The following is a 12,514-nucleotide window of genomic DNA, read 5'->3' on the forward strand; positions in this document are numbered from 1 at the left end:
ACATCTGCCCAAATCCTTCTTCCTCTGAGCAATCCCCCAGGGGTGGGGGGGCAGAGATTGAAGATGGTTTTGGAGATATAGCCTAGTAAATAGATGGTACAGGAAAAAACTTCCTAGTCTTAGAGGTAGAGGCATCCTTCAGAGGGACCCGCTGAAGTCTCTTTCTGCAGTAAAACTTTATTCCCTGTTAAATGCCAATTTAGGATTCCAGGTGCCAGACAAGTCACAGGCCAGGCCTTCTTAGGTATAACTTACTCCTTCTGCCGTGGGTATTGAAATTGTGAGCCCAGCTTTGGTAAAATATCCTTAGATTTTTTCCAAATTTTTCAAAATCAGGCAATGGCCCTTTGGCCTTTTCCTCACTCCTGTCCCTCTCTCCAGTGGCTGCCGGGACTGGGGAAACCGGTTTTTAAATCTGGATTAAAGGTTGGACGGTTGGGGGGTCTGACCTGTTTTATCTTATACCTGGAGTTAAGCTTCTAAAAGAAGGGTGCATCTAAAAGAAGGGTCTTTCCAATGGTCTAATTAACACTTATCACCAACATCGCATTTTTAATTAGCCCTTGGTGTCAATAGGGGAAACAGAAGAGCTTCTTGGAAATCTAGCTTTTCATTAATCAATCAATAAATAAGTTACATAAGAGGTATGAAAGAGAACCAAGGAGGCTTGGTAGTTTCTGGGCTGAGTTTCTAATCTAGGGGCTTTTTTGCTCCCAAAGGGAGCCCTCGAGGCGGCCACTTCTGCTAAGCCGCAGGGGAGGGAGGGCTGACCCAGCCGCCAACCCTGGCGCCTTTATCTGCGCACTGCGAGCGAGCGGAGCGTGCTCCCGCCTCTTCCCTGAAGAAAAGAAAGGATCACACACAAAAATAAGTCACTAGGGCCCCAGCTGGGCGACGCGGGCTGCCACCGCCACCGCCTGAGTCCCTTTGCAGGCAAGAAAGGAGCCGGCTCAGCGGAGCGCACACCCGGGAGGCACCGCGGCTCCCAGTGCTCGGGCGCCCCCTCCCCGCCCGCGTCCTAGCCCGCCGCCCGCAGCTAACCGGAGCGTGGGAGAGCGAGAGCCAGGGGAACCGCAGGCCTGGCCTAGTTGCCCCCGGCTTGGGTCGGATCCGATCCACCTACACCGCGCCCACTAACACATACACACATATGGACAGACAGGCACAGCGAAGAGACACAGACCCACAAAAGCACAGCAGACACTCGCAGACATGCAGACAGACACACACACAGACTTACAGACGCACATCCATATACACAGATACCCACAGAAGCTCACATCACAGACGAGGAAGCACGCCCCCACAGAGGGACCCGCGCAGACAGGTACTGGACCTACACTCGGATACAGACGTAGCTAGAAAACACAGGCGCAGACAGAAAACACACACGCTCATAAATACACCTAGAGATCAGCATACAGAGAGGAGGACACACATAGATCGAAAACACAGCGACGCCGGCAGAAGGATCCACAAACAGCGGTACTCAGATACAAGCACCTGGAGAGGGCGTTCACAGACACCCATGCCAACAGCAAACACAGACCCACACGCGGGGATACACCCAGAGACACAATCGCGCAGAGGGGAACCCACAGAGACACGCAAACAAGACAGTCAGAAACACAAGAACACGCACAGGAGGTGGCACAGCCTCAAGCACGTACGCCCAGAGGGACACACACCCACTCCGGATGGGGGCGTGCGCAGTGTCGCTGGAGACCGGGAAAGTGCGCCCCCCGAGCTCGCAGAGCAGCCTCGGAGCACTGCGCCGCGCGCCCAGCCCCGCATCTGCTGGGGAAGAGTTTCCCAGCGCATCTGTGAACAAGGGCCCGCCGGCCGTCATCGTGCAGGGGTGGCTGTGAGTCCGCTGGCCCGGTATCTATGCTGCAGCCAGGCGGCTTGAGAGGCCCTGGCCCTTGGTCAGAGTCCCGAAGCAGAGGTGTGGCCCCCGAGCCTCTCAATGAGGGGCCGGCCCTCTCCCCAACGGCAGTCTCCGCCCTGCTCTGGACCCCGGAGCTCAGCACAGAGCATCCCCAAGTCCTCTCCTCCTTGCCCATCCAGTTGCACCGCAAACTTTCCCAGGCTGGTCCCGCCACCGGGCAGTCCAGCCCGACCCGACCTGGGGGAGGCGGCGTAGGGTGTTCCTACCTGCGCCCACACCGGCTTCGCGGAGCCGCCTCCTCCAGCCGGTCTCGCACCGCACTCCGGCCCGCGCTTCTCAGCCGCGGCCGCTGCCGCTGCCGCTGCAGCCGCTCCTTGCCCTCCCGTTACCCGGGAAACCGCCTCCTCCTCCCTCCCACCAGCCAACCAGTGCAGTTCACATGGCGCCTCGCTGCCAATCGGCGGCCTCGCCACCCCGGTCCCCTTCCAGGGTCCCGAACCCTTTCCCAAGCTAGGGGACCAGAGAAAGAGAGAGGGTCCCTCCGGAGCTGCTGCTATTCGATGGCAGGCCTGCCAGGCAGAGACATGCCAATCCTGCGTGCTAGCGCCATTCTTCTGTGGGACAGACGCACCTGACACTTTAATGAAGACCTGCATCGTTGGACAACCTGAGTCAGAAGATGCCTCCGGGCACCTGGTTCAGCTTCCCACTAAATCCAGGAATCCCCTGGACAGGATCCCATCAGGGAGCTGTCCAGCCTGTGTCCCAATACCTCTCTCGATGGAGCTCTCTGAAGCTCTCAAGACAGTGCTTATTGCCTTCCGGGTTGTAGAGCTCTTTCCAACACCAAACTGAAACCTGCCTCCATGCCAAGACCCGTCTCTGCTTCTTAGACAAGCAGAACAAGGATCTCTGGGCCACCTAACAGCCAGACCTTCTGTAACCTAGAGGGCAACGCATCCTATCCCCAAGGTTATGCATCTCCGAACAGTTATTCATTCTTCTTGTCTTACCCAGGGCCATTTTGCAATCTGGGAGGCTTGTGCCCCCCATGTTCCTTATCTCTCTTTCATGGAGTGACCTGGTACATATGTGCCCACATGACAGGATCTTAGGAACCCAGTACAGCAAATAAGACTTGAACTGTTGAAAAAAACTTATCTTCTCTCCTAAGTTGAGGTCAGGTCCAAAAACATGGAATAAAAGGTGAAGCCAGACATGTCTGGAGAGGCACTAGCATGGACATTTCTCTCTTTCCACTGCCCCTCCAATCCTACCACCCAATCAAAACTTGCCCCATCACACAGGGTGCCCAAGGTGAGAAAGCAAGGAGTCCTATTGGTCTTGGCAGGAGAGGGTCCTGGTCTTTCCAAAGTCTCCAGGTGCCACCAGGCTGCAGGGTCTGTCCATAGCCCCAGGCAGATCTTTCTATACCACCATCTGGTGAAGACCAGATGGGTCCAGCATTATCAGGGTGTTATGTACACAGACATCCCATTAGAACAGGAGCTCAAGATACAAACCAAAGCAGAAGGCCAATGCTGTTGCTGGGCCCCTATTTGGGAGGCAGGAAGATATTGGGGCTCAGGAAGGGAGGTACACTTGTCTGGCATCAGAGCAGGAGGGATTGATGAGGACCAGACAGTAACCAGCTGGATCTCTGCCAGATCCAACCATCACTCTCCAGGTCTGGTTGCAGGAAGGGGGCCCAGCTGTAGGATGAGGGAATGGCAGAGGAGAGGGAATGGCACCTGGGGTGGAAGCTCATGCTCACTCAGAAACATCCACATATATTACACTCCTGGGCCCTGTCCCAGAGGGGCCCATTGAGACTGCTTACAAGACAGAGCCACAAAATAAAACCCATGCTCTATCTGAGCCAGTCAGCTCAGAGACGCTTGGAAGAAAGTCTTTCTGAGCTCATGCAAGGAAGAAAACCAGCAGGGGCATGGTAGGGAAGTGACACCATGAACCCAGTCATAAGGAGTGTGATATAGTTAAAAGAACAGAGACCTGAGTTAGACAACTTGGGCTGAAATCCCCTCTTCACCATCATCAGCAATGTAATCTTGTCTCTGAACCTAGATTTCCTCATCTATAAAATAGGGAAACTAATATTCCTCTTCAGAGAGATGTTATAAGGATTTGATGTGATCATGGATGAGCACAAACTTTGTAAACAATAATGTACCTTACAGAGAAAGACTTCTATCAATATGCCCACTTCGCCCCTGTGATGGTTAATTTTATGTGCCAGCTTGGCTAGGCTATAGTATCCAGTGTTTTTTGTTTTTGTTTTTGTTTTTTTGTCAGACATCATTCTAGATGTTTTGGGGAAAGTATTCCATTAGATATAATTAACATTTAAATCAGTAGACTTTGAGTAAAGCAGATTATCCTTCCTAATGTGGGTGGGCCTCATCCAATCCATTGAAAGCCTTAAGAAAAAGATGGATGTCCTGAGGAAGAAGGAGTTCTATATATGTGTTTATTCCATTGGTTCTATTTCTCTGGAGAGCCCTGAATAATACATCCCCTTCCTGGAATGATGATGATTTGCCAGGCAAATCCAAGGAGCAGACACAACCAGGTGGCCAAATTTGTAGCCTGATCATGAGCCTGGAAGCCACTGGTACACATGCATATGTTTCCCCAAGCCCAGTACTGGTGGGTGTTGTCTTATTTTTATAGATGGCTTCAACCCAACACTCTATGCAATAATCTTTCAGCTACTAGGGGTGGGCAATCTGGGGAACATTTTTTTAAAACAGCTACCTTTCTCTCCTGCCATTATGCCACTTGCCTTAGTCCCCATCTGCATGCTAGGATCCAGGAGAGCAGAGTCTTGTCCGTGGAGATTCTGACCTCTGTTTCTCTCTCTCTAATTTTCTCTCTCTCTCTCTCTCTCTCTCTCTGTTTCTCCCTCCCTCCCTCCCCCACCTTTCTCTCTCTCTCACACACACAGATTGCGATCCCAAGTGAGAGCTGCAGTGGCAAAGACCTTAACACCTATTGCCAACTGTGACACAGTTTTTGCCTCAATAAAGGATGACTTTTTTTTAAATTATAGCCAATTACCCATGTAGGATCCTAACCCCAAACCTGACCGTAGCACCTAAAGATAGGGTTACGTCAATTTCAGATATTGAAAAACAGGAGTCAGATTATAACCAGGTCTCCCAGGGAGTGGAACCACAAGCCTAGGGACTGTAGAAACTTCCCCTATGGCTTCTGGGGGAATGCACATTATCTCCTTCTCTGTTTACTCACCTTCCTCATGGCCTAATATGACTGCCAGTCCAGGTGTCCACATCAGGATCTTTCAGTGCAAACACCTAACAGAATTTGCTCATAGCCTCTGGAACTTAGTTGAAATTTTCATGAGAGAATCTGATTGGTTGTTGACCTTTGGGACAAGTCAGGGGGTCAATCAATGGTGGAAAATAAGAAAGGGATTTTAGAACGGCTAAGCAATGTCAGACATTTGTAGCACACAATAAAAAGAGGACAGGCAAAAGTACTTACTCAGTGTAGATTCTGACTCCTAAAACTGAGCCCCTGCTGCTCCTCAGTTTTCTTGTCTTCAAAACAAGAATATCCATGTTGCCCTCCTTCAGAGCTAGGGAATATCTGAAGCAAGTGCATGTGAAACACTTTAGGAAATTAAAGCATGTCCTTTCCTTCTCTAATTTAAGGAAAATCTTCCATCCAATCATGAGAAGACTTGAGGAAGAAGTAACCAGTCTTACAATTCTGGTAAGCAGACACAGTAGCAGATTCAGCTTAGACACTGTCGTACATGAGTTGGGTGGGCATCACAGAGGTGAAATCTTAAGTACAAAAATGTTCCCTCATGTCTTTAGCTCTCTCTGAATTGGACACAGAGTCAGTTGACCAGCAGACCAGGAAAGGAGATGCATTTTCAACCTTTTTTTTTTTCTTTTTGGACTGGTGAACTTTCATTACCTTTGGGTATCAAAATCTAAGAATTTTCCCTCCAAATCCTTGTCAGAATTGGTTGCCTTCTGCTCTGGAATCCCATAGTTCTTTGTTCCCATCTCTTTAACGGCATTTGCCATGTCATACTGTAATCATCTCTTTTCATATTTATCTCCCATCTACTCATTCATTCAATCATCATTCACTCGATCCTACAATAAATTGTATTACTTAATAAACATTCTGAGATAGAGTAATGAACAAGGTAGGGAAGGTCCCACCTCTCATGGTGATAGTGGGAGAAGATGGGAAATAAATAAATATTTAACCCAGATAATTTGAGAGAATAATTGGAGCTATTCAGAGAATAAAAATAAGATGGTATGAGAATGACAAGGTGCTACCTTCATTTGGGTAGTTGCAGGTGACTTCTTTGAGAAGAAGAAATTTAAACTGTGATTGAATGGTGAGAAGGATCCAGTCATGCAGGATCAAGGAAAAGAACATTCCAGAAGAGGCAGCTGCTAGTGCAAAGGCCGTGAGGCAGATGGCAGCACTACAAGCTTACTGTGCTCATGGAGCAAAAACATGGTCAATGAAATTGTAGCATAGTGACTGAGGGGAAGAGCAGTGCAGGATGGATTTGTACAGTAGGCAGAGCCAGCTCATATAGAGCCTGAGCCCACTGAAAGGCAACTAGATTTTATTCCAAGTGCTGCTAGAAGCATGGGAGTGTTCTGTGTTTGGAAGTGACTTGATAAGATTAAATAGATAACTCTGTCTGCTTCATGGAGAATTGACAAGGATGGAAGTGGGGAGTTCACTTAGGAGGTGATTACATAGTCCAGGCAAGAGTCCACTGGACCAGGATGGTAGCAAATGGATGGAGTTAAGGAATACTTTGGAGTCAGAATCAATAAGACTTTCTAATGGATTGGAGGTTGAGGGAAACAAATCATGTATATCTAGATTTCTTTTTTTACTTGGGTTACAAGGAGACCTCCTTCAACGCAGAAGTTATTTCTTGTTTCTTTTCCTATGCCCCAATACTGGAAATGAACCAAGCACATGAGATGCTCATTAAATGTTTGGATGGATGGATTAGTGAATCATTCAGAAATACCTTGCTCACATCATCCTGGGAAGAAACAAGCCTATCAGAATAGCAAGGACGGGGGAACATCCACTCTTTCTCTTTCCTATGCCCCTTCATGATATCAACTTTATCCTCACCCAACATCTTTCTCTTCCTTTAAAACTTAGCTCAATTAGTCTCTTCCAAAATGCTAAACTAACCTCACTCTATATTCTCTCACCTCACCCTTATTCTCACACATATCACTAGAGTTTATGGTATATTAAATACATATGATTACGTTTTCTTGCTTCTTCATTCATATATTTAATAAATTTTATTGAGTGCCTACATATACCAAGAACTTTCATGTCTGTCTAATGTATCATTGATGAGAAGACACAAAGAATCAGGAAATCTCTGAGAAGTCAAAACAGATGATACCAAGGTTTGTAGTAAAGGCCATAGACTTCCCAGGTCCTCATTCAGGGTCTGATGCTCTTGGTTTACTCACACTTTAAATGGGTCCAGTTAATTCATTTTCAACCCCACAACAAATTAGGTCCCTACCTAATTGGGAAAACTGACAACTGTAAGAATTAAGAGACAACAATCTGACAGCAAGAGAGGAGACCAATGGACCTACGAAAAACAAAACAAAAGGTCTGGGAGATCTGGGACGATTTAGTGAATGGACAATCAATCTTACACATCTCTTCCATTCATTAAACTACATGAATCCATCATAATGCTGACTCTGAATTCAACCAAGTTTTATAGAGCAGGAAAAAAATTCATTGTACTAGAAAACTTTTCAAATAAATTGACTAAATGGAATTTAAGGGACAAGCCCAGAGCTACCAAAAAAGTTCAATTGTCAAAAATAACTCAAATTTTAGATAGCTAATATTTTACACTGAGAGAACTGTAAACTTCAATTTATTGAACAACTCTAAAACATGCCAGTTGCTTTAAATACTTGACTTCATTTAATCTTCACAATAACTCTATGGGATAGGTAATGTTATCTTTATTTTATGTGGGAGATAAGAGGAAGAAACAGCATCAGAGAGATTGAGTAACTTGCCTTTGGTCACAAAGCTAGTTTGCAGCAGTTCTTTTTCAACCAGATCAAAAGTTGAAGGAGAGAACAGACTGTATCTATTTCTCCTTTTTTATTCCTTTTAATGCTTAGCAAGATCTGGACAGATAGTAAGTTTTCAAAGTAGGGACTCAGGGCTCATTCATCCAACAAATTTGTCCCAGGAACTGTTTTGGCACTAGAGACACATTGGAGAGTAAGCCAGGCATAACTTGTACTCAGAGTGGTACATCATGAAGAATGGATGGATCTGGTCCATAGACCTTTACAAAACCAGTTTGTTATTATCCTACTAAATATGACTCTTATTCTAGACCTTTGGGAATCAGCTGAAGTTTCACTCTTGAAAATAATAAATGCCAATAACAGCAAAGTTAGAGATTTGTATTTGAAGAAAAGTCATCACCCCACCTATCTTGCACCTGTTTCTCGGGCAGCCTGCAGTCCTTATTTTATGTTGCCACCCTTCTGCAACTTCACTGAAGGGTGGCTTAGTGAAAGTCACTTCCAGTTCCTCTCTGGATTTCCGTATCCTCATCTGCAGAATGGCTGTGGTGGGGAGGAGGGAAGGGCAGAATTGAACTGGCTAGGACACTCTGGTTCTCTCTTCCTTGTATTCCTGGCAGGTTCTCCTCAAACATTTCTGTTAACACCCTTTACTCAGCACCACCACGGTTGAGTGGCTAGAATAGAAGGAAGGAGCCCATTTACCCAAGTGATGATGAGTTGAGACAATGCAGCGTTGTCTGAAATAGACAGTGGCTGGGAGGGAGCTTATTGTCAGTTGGCAAGGGGTGGAAGCAGAGGGTGGGCTGGCTCTGTTCTTCTCGCCTCTAGGAGCTGGCACCTCTGCGAGCATGGGAGGATGCTATAAAAACAGGCCTGCAGTGAAGCACCCACGGGTGGCATGAGCACATCAGTTAGGCTGTGGAGGAGTCACACGTGGAGGAAGAGCCTCGGAATAGAACTTCCCAGGGAAGCTGGAACGGGTAACAAGATTCAAGTTCTAAGTTTATTTCAGTAGGCTGTTTTGGTTTTCAAGGTATCTTAAGAAAAGAAGGCGGGCATATATGTACTGGAAATGGAGTTGAAACTGAAATCATAAAACAAATCCAACAAATATTTATCAAGTGTACTATCCCCACTACTGGAAATGCCACAGTGAACATGACAGGTGAGCTTCCTTCCATCAAGGAATTTGTATACTAGCAGTGGAACTAGTCATTAAACACAGAAACAAATCTACAACCTGGATAATCTTAGATAGTAATGATGACTGCCACAAAAGAAGTAATATAGGATGATATGATAGTAACTGAGGTTGGGGAGAGCACCATTTCATAGGGTGACCAGGGAAGGCCTCTCTGAGGAGGTGACAATTTAGACTAGACCTGGAGGAACTGGCCAAGTGAAGGTGTGGGGGAAGAAAGAGCAAAGAGCAAGTGCGAAGACCCTGAGACCACAATGTGTTCGATGCAGTCAAGAGACCAGTGTGGCTAGAAAGTGGCAAATAATGAAACACTATTACATGATTGAGTCAGAGAAATCTGTTCCAAATGCAATGGGAAGCATCTGGAGAGTTTTAAGTGGATAAATTTTCAGAAGTTTGCTTTGGCTGCATTTTTGAGACTAGATTATAAAACAGGGAGCAGGGGGACCAATTGGGTCACTGAAGTCACCTGGCAAGAGACAATGGTGGCTTACATAGAGATGTGGAGATGGAAATAAAAGCACAGATGCTGTATCTCTCAGACTCCACCCACTCTCTCATCCTCAGATTTCACTGCTAATTGAGTAGCCTAGTTTAGGGATCAGAGGACGGTCTGATTGCCCAGGTTGTTTCAACATACCAAGCCGGCCTATGGGTTATCTCCTCTCTCTTCATCAAGTGCTCACCTCTAGGGCAGGTAGGAGAGACTGGGTGCATTTAATCAAAGCAGGGCCACCAATGCAGTGGGGCTAAGGCAGGCCACAGGTAGGAGAGACTGGGCGCATTTAATCAAAGCAGGGCCACTAATGCAGTGGGGCTAAGGCAGGCCAGCCTTAGCTGTGTACTAAGGTGGAAGGTGCAGAGGTGCTGTGTGCCGCATGCAACAAAGACAGGCCCAGTGGTTATCTTAGCCAGCACCTCCATACCACTTATTGTCCCAGGCACTGTTCTACATTCTTTAGATACAATAATTCATTAAATCCTCACAGTTATTTCATAAGACAGATACTATTATTATCCGTATTTTTCAGAGAAGGAAATAGGCACAGAGAAATTAAGTGACTTTTCCAAGGTCATACAGCTAGTTAGGGGTGAAGCTGGGATTCAAATTCAAGCGGTCTGACTCTTGAGGCCTTGATCTTAACCACTATTGAAATCTTCTCTAAACTCTAGCTCAAATATCACTGAGAAGGTATCTTGAACATGGATGTTGAAAAAAGGAATAAATAGGCCGGGCGCGGTGGCTCAAGCCTGTAATCCCAGCACTTTGGGAGGCCGAGACGGGCGGATCACGAGGTCAGGAGATCGAGACCATCCTGGCTAACATGGTGAAACCCCGTCTCTACTAAAAAAATACAAAAACTAGCCGGGCGAGGTGGTGGGTGCCTGTAGTCCCAGCTACTCGGGAGGCTGAGGCAGGAGAATGGCGTAAACCCGGGAGGCAGAGCTTGCAGTGAGCTGAGATCCGGCCACTGCACTCCAGCCTGGGCGACAGAGCGAGACTCCATCTCAAAAAAAAAAAAAAAAAAAAAGAAAGAGAAAAAAGGAATAAATATTGCCACAGCTGCTACTGCTGCTGTTTTATCTAGTGAAGCCACAAAGAGACTTTCTGCACTGACTGGTTTAAGCTCCAGCTCTTCCATTTACTATTTCTAGGATCTGGGTAAAAAACTATTAACTTCTTTGAGCCTCAAGTTTATTATCTAAAAGTTTATTTTCTAAAGATAGAGATACCATCTGTCCTTGCTGTTGTCGAGGGATTGTTTGTAAGACGATTATAATACCAGGGGAAAGGTGCTCTGATAAATTAAGAGTGTGCTCTACAAGTAAAACCTTGTTACTCCATCTGAATAGTGTTTGTTTCTTGGGTGTGTGACTCTTAATTGACATTTTGTTTCTGAGAATTCTTCAAAGGGAAGGCTTTTTGCTTTGATGATGAAGCCCGCCCACCCAAATTTCCTGTGTGTGGATCACAAACTTCCCTGGGAAGACAGGTGTGGGGGCCCTGGTTTGGCTCCTTTGCATAGCACATTGGGAATATTTGCATTTCCAGTGTCTTGTTTCTCCATTGAATCGGGGACCCATTCTATTTTTTTTTTTTTTTTTTCCCTGTGGCATCAGATGAAAGTGGCCTGGAAGTCAATGCAACTTCCTTTCATCTCACAGTGTGTCCAGTGGCCTCCTAACTACTCAAAGCCCAGCAGGCTAAGCTGAGCAAGGACACACAGAAGAAAACTCCCACTTAGACTCTTTTGGAGGGATTTCTGGCTACTTCCTGACTGGCACTCCCTGACTGCAGCCACACACACATGCATACACACACACACACACACACACACACACAGAGCAGTGCACCCACAGAGCCCCAGGGAGCACTGTTCAAGACATCTTTGATGATGCCATTGTCTTCTCCCATGGGGTTGGCTAACAGAAGCCTATATCGTCTAAATCCTCAGAGAAAATTAAAAACAACAACAACAACAAAAAAAAAAACTCTTTTTTTCTGGGTCAGTAGGTAAGCTTTGTATAAAAAACAAAAAGAAAAAAAAAAAAACCAAAGATGTATTCTTCATGGGGAAAAATGGCAGTATGAATGCTGTTACCATGAATCTTATTGCTTTCCTTTATCTGCAGAAATCTCCCATGGGGATGGGATGCTTGGCTCTAAGCGATGTGTAAGTGGGTACAGGTGATAGCATGCCGAATGCCAGGGAATCTTTGAACCCAGAGATTCTGGCTCCATGAGACCTTGTTTCTGTTTAGCTTTGGTTCTGAGAACAGTTTTTAAATATTTAGGTCCAATCCCAGCAGGCATACTAAGCATTTTGGGGGCAGAGGGTGTGATAAGTTTACAATTTGTAAATATAGGGACCATTATTTTTGCTATCAGACTGAAAAAAAAAGTTTTAAAGTAGCGTTAAACATTACTGGTGAGGGAAAAAGGAAACAAATTCAACAAATATTTATTAAGAACCTACTCTGTGCTAGGCATTGCTCTAGGCTAGATTCACTACGGTACAGGAAATAAATGAACGAAATCCTTGCTTCATGGATTGAACATTCTAGTATAATTCATTGTGCTAGAAATGTGTATACCTACTAGAAAGTAAGATGCATGGAACACCTTGAAAACATGCATATGTGCCTTTTGACTTGAACAGTTGTGCACCCATATATGTACAAGAATATAAAGTTTGTTTGGGAGAATAGAAATTTAGAAAATAAAAACCTAAATATATAACATTAAGGTACCATTTACATTCATTATGGTACCATTTACATTCATTATGGTCTGCTTTT

Source organism: Rhinopithecus roxellana, chromosome 15 (assembly GCF_007565055.1).
Source record: "Rhinopithecus roxellana isolate Shanxi Qingling chromosome 15, ASM756505v1, whole genome shotgun sequence".
Taxonomy (NCBI): domain Eukaryota; kingdom Metazoa; phylum Chordata; class Mammalia; order Primates; family Cercopithecidae; genus Rhinopithecus; species Rhinopithecus roxellana.